Source organism: Equus caballus, chromosome 17 (assembly GCF_041296265.1).
Source record: "Equus caballus isolate H_3958 breed thoroughbred chromosome 17, TB-T2T, whole genome shotgun sequence".
In the NCBI taxonomy this organism is placed as follows: Eukaryota; Metazoa; Chordata; class Mammalia; order Perissodactyla; family Equidae; genus Equus; species Equus caballus.
Window position 1 is genome coordinate 15493396 of NC_091700.1, and position 11895 is coordinate 15505290.

The window sequence follows — 11895 nt, forward strand, 5'->3', positions numbered from 1 at the left end:
ACATTGCCTCACAATTTTGAAATTTGTTTATTTCCAAAACAATTTTATGTAAGGAGACAATGAATTAGTAATGTAATGAGTCCTTTATTCTTTGTATGAATTTTTATATATTTTGAAAGTTTACAGTAGGTAAACTTACATATATTTTAACTCCAAGTAATTACTGCTTTTGTTAATTATTTCAACAAATAAACGTCTTGTATTCTAGGCACAAGAATAAGCATTAGAGAAGATGAATTTAAATATTCATTTATCCTATCATTCAACAATCATTTACTACAAGCTAAGTGTCACTTAAAATTGTTAGATACACAGCCAAAATCTATTGGCAGGTGAGATGGGAGTTTTTATATTTCCCAACACACACACACACACACACACACAAGCACTATAGAAGAGATATTAGTGGAAATCTGTGGTTTTTTTCTTTAGAAAGAGAGAAAACGGTCTTGTAGCAATGGAGAAAAGTGGATGGGTGGCTTGTGTAGGACCCTGACATAGCCTGAAGGAGGGGACTTGACACATTTGCCTGTATTGGTAGAGCTGTCTAGAAGAGCAGCTCTAAAGCCTGGTAATGAGGAATATTCTGAGCAAGTGAATAAGCAATGGGCAATCTTAGATTATGGATGTCTCGTGAATATATGAACTGGGAACTACTCAAGGTCTGGGCTCTCTCTTGGATCCTAAATGGACTTGTACACTGTGGGTTTACGGTAACCACCGTCATGAAACTATGCCTAGAAATAAGGCCAACGTATTAGGAGATAGAGAGTCTTAGAGGAAAAGCACATATTCTACAACTTAAGAAAGGCTTGCTATACTTTTATTATGAAGTAAAGGGCAGTCTCCTATTGAGAATATTTTGTGTTTATCTTGGGTAGAAGTTTTCCCAAAAGGGTCCCTGGGGCTGATAGTATGTCTCAAAGTTCTATCCCATAAGGAAAAGGGGGGGTCCCCAAGCGTCTGAAATGCACATTCTAAGCAGACACTAGCATATACAGAACACAAAATTCAGAGATGGGTCTTCAGGGACTGTTAGATCAGTCTGGCTGCCCTAACCACAAGAGAGAAAACTCAGAGTCAGAAAATTTTAGGAGTTGGGGAAACTTCAGACACAGAATATTAAATCTGGGCTCAACCTTGGTGAGTAAATCATTCTTTGTGTTTCTGTACCCTGTGTGGAGCGTGGGAGATAGCTCAAGGGGTTAAATACTTTATCTAAATCCTCTCTCCTGTAACAGGTACAAAGACTATTTTCCCTGGAAGAAAGTGCTGATCAAATTTAAGATTTCAGCAAATGGCCTACTTTGAGCTCTTTTTTTGTCCCATTTGCCTTTGTTCTTGGTGTAGTGCCCATAAGAGCTTCAACATTTTTATATGAATCAAATCATAGTCACAATTAAGTTTTCTGTAAATGTTTTTTTCCTTAAAAAAATTAAAATTGGAGCCCTGTAATGTAGTAAAACAATGTACGCAACCTAGATGTTAAGGTAAGCCTCTGATCCACGTATCAGAAGTGACTCAACTGGTTGAAAGCGACAGAGGAAGTGGAGATGGAGTTGGGTATATGGCCAGTTTGTACAGAGGTTAACGGCACAAGCTTTGTAGTGGAACAGACTTTGGTTTGAATTCTGGCTTAACTGCTTACTAGCTTCCACTAATGACCTTAAGCTAGTTATTTAACCTACCTGAGGTTCACTATCTTCATTTAAAAATGCTTAGCATGGGGGCCGGCCCAGTGGTGCAGCAGTTAAGTGTGCACGTTCCACTTTGGCGGCCTGGGGTTCACCGGTTTGAATTCTGGGTGTGGACATGGCACCAGTTGGCAAGCCATGCTGTGGCAGGCGTCCGACATATAAAATAGAGGAAGATGGGCGTGGATGTTAGCTCAGGGCCAGTCTTCCTCAGCAAAAAGAGGAGGATTGGCAGATGTTAGCTCAGGGCTAGTCTTGCTGAAAAATTAAAAAAAATGCTTAGCATGAAATTATAATTACAAAAACAACAGCAGTTATTGTTGCTATTAATAAAAATGCATGTATTCTGAAGGCCTGGGCCCCAAAGACAAAAAGGAATATTTTTTCTTCTATAAAGTTCTATACATTACAACATTCCCTTGTAGATATGATCTGTTTCCTAAAGGAGAAGGAAATAACATCATCTGGGTTCCTAGGACATTATTTTTTCCTTCAGCTCATTTTATTTATTTATCCCAGTCACAATCTTTTTGTTAATTATTTTGTAACATTTTGGTATACTTCCTTGGCTTTCTCTTTAGTCCTTATTGAAACAAGTTTTCTCTTCATGCAATCATGAATAAACTTATTCTTATTTCTATTCAGTAATGTAAACACTGTCTTTTAAAACATTATGATAGGGGCTGGCCCCATGGCCGAGTGGTTAAGGTCATGTACTCTGCTTCAGCAGCCCAGGGTTTCGCTGGTTTGGATCCTGGGCGCGGACATGGCACCACTCATCAAGCCATGCTGAGGGGGCATCCCACATGCCACAACTAGAAGGACCCACAACTAAAAATATACAACTATGTACTGGGAGGCTTTGGGGAGAAAAAGGAAAAATAAAATCTTTAAAAAAAAACCCAAAACATGATACATTTTAGGATGAAAATGAATAAATAGCAAGAGACAAGAGAAGGTGGCCTGTGAATAAATAAATAAATGATGATGCAAAGTTAATGGAAACACTCAGGAGCCTCAGCTTATGATTCCTCATAATCTAAAAATCCAAAGGGCAAATACACACGTTTATTGATGATAAACTGCTATTTGTTAGACATGAACCCTTCCAGGGAGGAGGGGTATTATCATTTACTAAATGCACAGTTCAAGTTTTACTGGTACTAAGATAATACATGTGATGCCGTTAATTCCATCATAGAAATGTGACCCAAGTATGAGAATGTATCCTAAGAACAATTACATAGTAATAAAAATAATACTCTGGTTTTTTTTTTGGTAAAGATTGGCACCTGAGCTAACAAGTGTTGCCGATCTTCATTTTTTTTTCCTGCTTTTTTCTCCCCAAATCCCCCCAGCACATAGTTGTGTATTTCTAGTTGTAGGTCCTTCTAGGTGTGGCATGTGGGACGCCGCTTCAACGTGGCCTGACGAGTGGTGCCATGTCCGCGCCCAGAATCTGAACCAGTGAAACCCTGGGCCGCGGGAAGTGCAGCGCGCGAACTTAACCACTTGGCCACGGGGCTGACCCCAAATAATACTCTATTAAACATACTTGCTGCTGTATATATACAAAAAGTATTCCACTTCTAGGAGATTTATGCACATTGAAATGACTAATCATGACTCTCTACATGTGCAAAAGAATTAGGAACCATCTAAAACTTCCCTAAAAATACTCGAACTTGCCTGTTTAGGTCTCTAGTGATATAATCCTGCTTATATCTTTGATAAGCACAATTAATAGAATGCTGACTCTATTAGAAAGTAGCTCAACGCTCAAAGCTGCCCTGCACCCTCAATTTCCAAACTCCAACCACTTATCCACATGGATCCCATCATCATGAAATAAAGATTTTGGTGTACTTAGAGTTATTTTCCCATACATATTTAACAATCTAGTTTTTGTGTGTGTGTGCAAATAAAATTAGGTTCATATTATAGTTGTCGTACAGCCTGTGTTAATTTGTTAAAATTTATCATACAAAGAGTTTTAGAAAATATTTATGTACACTTTAAAGAACAATAAGATAATCACCGATTTACTCACCAACCAGGTTAAGAATGACGTCATTATCAGACTTTAGAAGCTGTCTCTGGGCCACTTCCTGATTGTATCCCCTCCCTTGGCCCCACAGATAATCACCATCGTTAATTTTGTGTTAATTATGCCCTTGTCTTTCTCTATTATGATACTATTTATACACGTACTCCTAAAAAATCAGTAGCTTGATTGTGCCTGATTTTGAATTTAATATAATGGAATATTGTACGCTTTCTTTTCTGACTTGCTTCATTCTTTAATGTGCTTTTGGGATTCATTCACAGTGATGCCTTAGCTGAAGTTCATTTTCAGCTGAAAAAGGTATATACTTTGTATATACTTGTATGAATATACCAGTTTAGCCATTCGTTTCCAGTTTCTAAAAATTACGTATAATGCTGCTATGAACAAATTTTTAACATGTCTCCTGGTGCATGTATAGAAGAGATCCTCTATTAAATATAGGGAAGTGGAAGTGTTGGATGGTAGGTATGTGCAGTCAGCTTTACAGACAACACAAACTGTGTCCTAAGTAGCGGTACCAATTTAGATTCTCAGCACCAGGGGGCGGGAGAGGAGTGTGCACTGCAGCCTAGCCAGTTTTTCTTTTTTAAATATCTGCTAATCTGGTAGATAAAGATGGTACTCTATTATAGTTTAAATTGGCACTTTCTTGATTAAGAGTGTGAGCCCCTTTTTCATATATTTATCGGCCATTTGAGTATCTGCTTTTATGTGAGACGTATATAATTAAAAGTTTTCTAGCAGCCACATTAAAAAAGTGAAAGGAAACAAATGAAATCAATTTTAGTTATGTATTTCAATTTAACTGAAAATATTTTGATTTCAACATGTTTTCAATATAAAAATTCTTAAGAAGATATTGTACGTTCTTTTTTTTTTGGTACTAAGTCTTTGAAATATGGTGTGTATTTTACATTTACAGTACATCTCAATTGAGACAAGCCACATTTCAAGTGCTCAAAGCCACAGTGGCTTGTGGCTATCCTACTGGGCAGCGCAATTTAGATACTAAGCCTTTGCCAGGTAGATTTACTCTAAATATCTTCTATCAGTGTGGGGCTTCTTTTTTAACTTCTTTATCTTTTCATGAATCAAAATTATGAAATTTAACTTGTCAAATATATTTATAATTTCCTTTATGGTCTGCATTTTCTTTAACTGGTTTAAAAAAACCCTTCACTTTCCTTGGGTCATAAAGATATACAACTATATTGTCTATTAAAAGCTTTGCAGTTGGCAAATAACATGGTTATGTATGTAAAAAATCCAAAGGAATCAACAACAAAAAAAGTTACTAAAATAAATGAATTTAGCAAGGTTGCCTTTTTTGAGATCAGTATATGAAAATATATTGCATTTCTACATACTAAAACAAACCACCGGAAATTAAGAAAAATTCCATTAACAAATAGCAACAAAAATATAAAATATTTAGGAATAAATTTGACAGAAGATGTGCAAGATCTGTACACTAAAAACTACAAAACAGTGCAGAGAAATATTAGACTAAATAATGCAGAGATATACCGTGTTTATGGGTTTATTGCTAAAGATATCAATTTTTCCCAAATTGATCTATAGAGTCAACACAAACCCAATCAAAATCCCAGTAGGCTTTTTGTAATTGACAAGCTAATTCTAAAATTCATAGGGAATTGTAAGGACCTAAATAGCCAAGACAACTTTGCCTCCGTCTTAGCATCCCATTGGGGGTTCGTGTACAGTCCTTAGAGATGACTGCTGCATGTACATCCCCTCAGAACCTTTCTGATGTGAAGCCAACCAAACTATCTTCTGCGTGGACTAGCTGGTCCTGACTTCTGGGATGGACTCTGCCGTGGGTGGAGGGGGCTGGGGCTGCTGCTTCTGGATATTCCTGACAGAAACCCAGTCTTGGCTCTGAACAATCCTCCAAAGGTTGTTCATTCACCTGCTCTGCCTCTTGGTAGGAATCCCTCTCATTAAATGTATCCCCCTTAGCCACAGGTGATCCCTTCCAAGACCCCCAGTGGATGCCTGAAACCGTGGATAGTACCGAACCCTATATATACTGTTTCTTCCTGTACATGCATACCTATGATAAAGTTTAATTTATAAATTAGGCACAGAAAGAGGTTAACAACAATAACTAATAATAAAATAGAACAATTATAACAATATACTGGTAATAGAAGTTACTGTAGATCTTAGCAACCTCAGCATATGATTTTTTTTCTTTCCTTATTAAGTTGAGAACTTTCACCTTTTCACTTAGAGGAAGCACTTTATGGCTTCTCTTTGGCATATCCGAATTGCCGGCATCGCCACTCTTGCGTTTTGGGACCATTATGAAGTAAAATAAGGGTTACTTGAACACAAGCACTGTGATACCACGACAGTTGTTCTGATAACCAAGACAACTACTAAGTGACTATCAGGCAGGTAGTGTACACAGAATGGATAGGCTAGACAAAGGGATGATTCATGTCCTGGACAGGATGGAGCAGGGTGGTGTGAGATTTTATCACGTTACTCAGAACAGCACACGCTTTAAAACTTATGAATTGTTTATTTCTAGAATTTTCCATTTAACATTTTTGGATCACAGTTGATTGCAGGTAACTGAAACCACGGAAACTGAAACCATTTTGGACCACAGTTGATCACAGGTAACTGAAACCATGGATGAGGGGGGGACTACTGTAATTTCTTAGGGTCATTCAGCTAAGCAGCAACATACTTTCAAAACAAATGATCTCAGAACATTATCTCAGAACAGAAGCAAAAAGAAACTTTAACCCTAAAATCGACCCCCATTCTAATAACTTTCCTTTTGTCTCAATGGGCCCATTCGGGTTGGCAGGTATAGGACTCTTGTGTGCTTTGTTCAAGAGGAGGGACTGTGGAGAACCGTAAACACTTTCTGCTCTGAACTTACACCTACTCCCTTGTTCTCTGGTACTGAGAAACTAACCCACTCCCTCTAAATTCCTCCTTTGAGCCAACAACTCCTAGAAAAGGAGGTAATGGCCTGCAACAGCCAAACTGCAAGGAAAAAACTCATTTCTGCAAGATTGCAACACCTGTCTGACCAACACCCACCAACCTTGCAGCTGGCGCTTGGCCACTTTTGTCTCTTTCCCTCTGTAAAATCCTCTCTTCATTTTCAGAGAGAGACTTCCTTTGAGTATGCTCTCTGTTGCAACTACTTGAACAAAGTACCTTTTCTGTTGCATTGTGAGATTCAGAGAACTTTTGAGCAACTGACAGAATTTTACTCTCATTCTTGAAAGATATTTTCACTGGGTATAGAATTATAAATTGATGTGTATTTTCTCTCAGCATATTGAGGATATAATTCAATTCTCTTCTGGATTCTGTTGAGAAATAAGCTGTAGGTCTAATTGCTCTTGCCTTGAAGATGATTTCTTCTTCCACCCTTTTAAACTGCTTCTATGATTTTCTCCTTCTCTTTGTTGTTACGCAATTTCACACCAATGTGTTTAGGGTGGATATCGTCTTACTTATACTGCTTGGGACGCTTAGGGCTTCTTAAAGCTGTGGATTCAAATATTCTAGAATATTTTCAGTTATCAGATCTTCAAATACTGCCTCTTCCCCATTCCCTCTATTTTCTCCTTATAGAGCTCTGATTTGAAGTATATCAAACTTCTTATCCTAACCTCTCTTATATCCTGATCTCTCATATTCTTTGTCTTTGTGTTTCTTTAGACTTTGTTCAGGATAACATGCTCATATCTGTCCTCCAGTACATTAACTGTAAGTCAAATCTGCTGATAAATCTATAGAACTAAATTGTAAACTTAATTTATCATATATTTCTTTTCTAGAATTTGATAATTATTTAAAAAATCTGCTACTCCTTGCTTGTATTTTCAAAATCCTCTTTTATTTTTAAAATATATCAACCACGGTTATTCTATATTTGTCTAACAAACCCCACACCTGAAATCTCTGCAGGGCCATTACTGCTATCTTGTGTTTTATTGACTTGATTTTTGTTCATGGTGCCCTAGTACCTTTGTATTTTTTGTGATTTGGACTGTGAACTGCTCGTTTTCCTGGAATTTTAGACACCTGGGGGCTGCTGTAGAACTGGAACCACTTTAGAAAAAGTCTTCAGCTGGAGATTTCTACAGACACAGGTGGCATGAATTCAGGCTGAAGCCCATGTAAGGGCTGACTTCTGGTTTTAAATTCCTGGGGTAGGGCATTTCCCCTCTGTCCATGCAAGGGTTATGAAAGGAAAGTTTCCTTGTTGTCCTTTTTTGCACTGGAACATTTTTTTCTTTAATAACAGCTTTACTGAAATATAATTCTCATGCCATAAAATTCATCATTTTAAAGTATATAATTCAGTGATTTTTAGTACATTCACAGAGTTGTGCAACCACTACCACTATCTAATTTTAGAACATTTTCATCACTCCAAAAAGAAACTCCATCCCCGTTAGCAGTCACTTCCCAGTCCTTCCTTCCCCTAGCCCCTGACAACCACTAATCCACTTTCTGCATCTATGGATTTGCTTATTACGGACACTTTATAGAAATGGAATCATATTGTATGTGGCCTTTTAAAAGTGGCTTCTTTCACTTAAGATAATATTTAAAGGTTATATATGGCCACTTTCATATTTCATTCACTCTCACAATTCAGGGTATAGCCCTTGACGTCCTAACTTTACCTGAGTGTGACCTTGTGATTAAGTTTTGGCCATTAGAATGTGAGCAGAAATAAGGTATTTCACTTCTAGGTCATTTTCTTAAAGGAAAGCTGCTTGCCTTCTTTTTCCTTTTTCCCCATTTCCATAGTCTGGCCCAAGGTCTTGGTGATGGTGAGTCGGCTGAAACTACGTAAAGAGTATAGTCTTCAAATTAACAGAGAAAGAGAGTGGAGACCTAGCTCCCTGATCATCTTCTGGTGCACAGCCACAGGGTTAGTACCTCTGAAATACTGAAATTTATTGAAATTAACTTCTCTGTTGAGGTTGGTCTTTCAGTTATAACAGTTTAGCCTGTGTGCTAATGTAATGAGAACACAGTGTCATTTATTTTGTCATTTGCCTACTGATTATTATTCCAATATTTTTAATAATACTATTGCTGCCATGAACATATATATCTTCGACTTCCTCTCCAATTATCTCCTTATAACACAATTCTAGAAGTAGGGTTGCTCATTACCTATAATGTGTGGACATTATTAAGCCTCTTGACACATGTCTACAAATTTCCATTTAGAAAGATGTCTTGTTTTACTCTCAACATCAGTGCAGAAGAGTGCTTTGTTTGCTCACTTAAAAAAACTTAAAAGATAATAACCTAAAAAGTGCTATTTGGTAACCTGCCTAGGGTAAATAATAGTAAGTAATGAATAGTGAAAACTATTCATTTTATTATTTGTATAAGTTCTGATGCTAACAAAACAACAACACACATCTCTTCTAGTGACTTAAATAAGCATCCCTAAGCCTTTCAACTGGGAAACAATGGTTAAAATTGTATTATGTTTGCAATATAATTATCTTTAAATACATTGAAAATGCTAACATTTTCAGCATACACTGAACTTATTTTGGATTTCTGACTTGCATTTCCTGAGCTATATTTATAATGTTATTTTCCCATTTCAGCTCAATATTTTCTCATTTATATTGTGGTTCTGTAGCAGAAAATGTTTTTCTCTTTTCATAAGCAACAGCAATTGTGAAAAATATTGTATGTGGTGATTCGACACAAAACGAGGAGCTAATCCAATAACCCATCTCTTCTAAAGTAGCTAAATATTTCAGTGGGTTTCACAAAGATGATGAAGACAACCGCAACCCTAATTTTTGTTGTCTCATGTTGGTAGCTTTTATTCTGTAAGAATGATAAATACCATCAGATAATCTAATCATAGTCCAAGATACAAGTGTGCTTTAAAATAGAAGTTAATGAATACATGTTATAGGCCAGTTACAGTAAACACAGATATACACAAACACTGAAAACCAGTCATGAGTCAACCTACACATCCCATCCGTATGAATATAAAAGCTATCGTTTTCATTAAAATCTACCTCAAACATGATTTTTATTCAGAGCTGTGGGAGGCAGCCTGCAGGATGTCCCTCAGTGATCCCACCTCATGGTACTCATGCCCTTGTGTAGCTCCCACTGAATAACCTATGTAACTATTATTGTGGAATGATGGAGCATGACTTCTGAAGCTAGTTAATAAAAGATATTAGGACTTCTGCCTGCCTCTCCCACATCACTCGCTCTGGAAACCAGCTGCCATGTCATGAGGACACTCAAGCAGCTTAATAGGGAGCTCCACAGGAAGAGAAAATACAGCCTGACTGACAACCAGCATTGACTGGCCAGCTGCAGTCAAGCCTTCAAATGACAGCAATCTCTGAGTGACACTGAACCAGAACACCTCAGCTAAGTTGTTTCTGGATTCCTGATCCATAGAAACTGTATGGCACAATAAGTGTTTATTGTTTGAAGCTGCAAAGGTTTAGGGTTATTTGTTACATAACCTGAAGAAGAAACTGAAAACAAAAGGTGACACCTTGATAGTAAATTAAAATCTATATTCCCAAGCAACTTTTGATTCATCAAAAATTTATAACATCCCTATCATATATAAGAAGAGTCCTTTAACTTCTAACTGTAAAGCTGGTGCTTCTCTCCTGCGTAGACCCTCCAGCCTTCTGTGTTCAGCCTCCTAGCAAGGCACATACATACACCTCCCAGGACCCCCCACCCCAGGCTAGCGCGAAGGCAGAGGAGAGACTCACGAGATACATCAGCTCCATTCTGGGCTTTCCTGAGCTCTCAGTACATTTCCCATAACACCTCTGTATAACCATAAAAACCTCTCATACTCCTATAGCGCTAAATGAAGCTTAAAATACTTTATAAATGGTCCCCAAAATAAATCAGGGTAATGAAACAAAGGTACTGCCTGTCTTCAAATTATATGCAATCGCACCATCCCTACTCCCTATTCCCACCTCAGGAAAGGCACAACCACCTGGAGAATTGCAATGATGTTTTTAAATTTCAAAATTAACTTTAATTTCAAAATTCAAGAAAATTAACGTTCTTTAATTTTGAACATTAGCACCCCCACGGTATACTTTTATAGGGACTGATCCAGAGTCATCTCTAAAATTACAGTAAAAATAAGCTTCACTTCCACTGCCGCTGGCAGAGTAAACCAAACAAAGGAAACAAGTATGACAGCTCAAAAAAAATCTGAAGTTTAGCTAGCAGCTGGGTCAAAAAGATTGGAAAAATCAAGGCTACAAATTGGTCTGTACAACTAATAGCAATTCAAAAGGTGGAAAATGCATCTCAGTGAAATGCAGCAACTGAGTGATTTTAAAGTAAGGCCTATTATACAAAAACATGCTCAGAGACCAAGACAGATAATATCTTCACAGCACTCAAGTCTGACAACTGAGGCGGGTTGGTTGAATCATGAGTTCACATGACTCAGAAAGAAACTTGGTAGAACTTTCAGCTCATTGGTCCAGAGAGAATCAAATTTATAACAGCATAATTTGTAAACTGTCAGAATCCTTAGAGTATGAATTTGTTCCCAATCTGCAGTGGAGCAGCTGATACATACAAAATACATAATGAAGATTGATGCCCAGCTTTTTCTGTGGTTCCATGAAAAACAGATCCTTGCTGAGAAAACTTATATACAGTATTTATTGTAATATTTAGTTGGACCTATTCCAATCTTCTTAGGACATGACAAAAATCAGGGCAACTCTAAAACTGCCATTGAGCTTCCCTACCCAGGCATCCATCTTCAAATCCTTGGCATTTTTGCAGAAAGGTAGTTGGTACTGACATGCTTTGAATGAAATTTGTAAACAGAAGAAATATTCGTGGCTAAAATCTCTTCTGGGAATGGTATAAATTGGAATGCAAAGTATGCTGAGTAAGATTTCGCAGGGCTATTTCCAAGGGGGGCAGGCTTGGAAGAACTGGGGCTGCCGTGGGTAGCAGAGTCAGAAACAAACAGAGAAGCTCCCCCAGAGATGATGACAATCTACTTGAGAGGGCCAACTTGGTGGCCTAGCCTAATTTCCCCTGGCACAAAGATAAGATTCAAAATTGGTAATAGTC

The 11895-nt window shown here is 37.6% G+C and overlaps 1 long non-coding RNA gene across 1 annotated transcript in view; it reads right to left on the minus strand.

The window, feature by feature from the left end:
* Positions 1–11895, minus strand: part of LOC102149483 (proton myo-inositol cotransporter) — an 80561-nt gene that overhangs the window by 32164 nt on the left and 36502 nt on the right. The window lies entirely within an intron of this gene.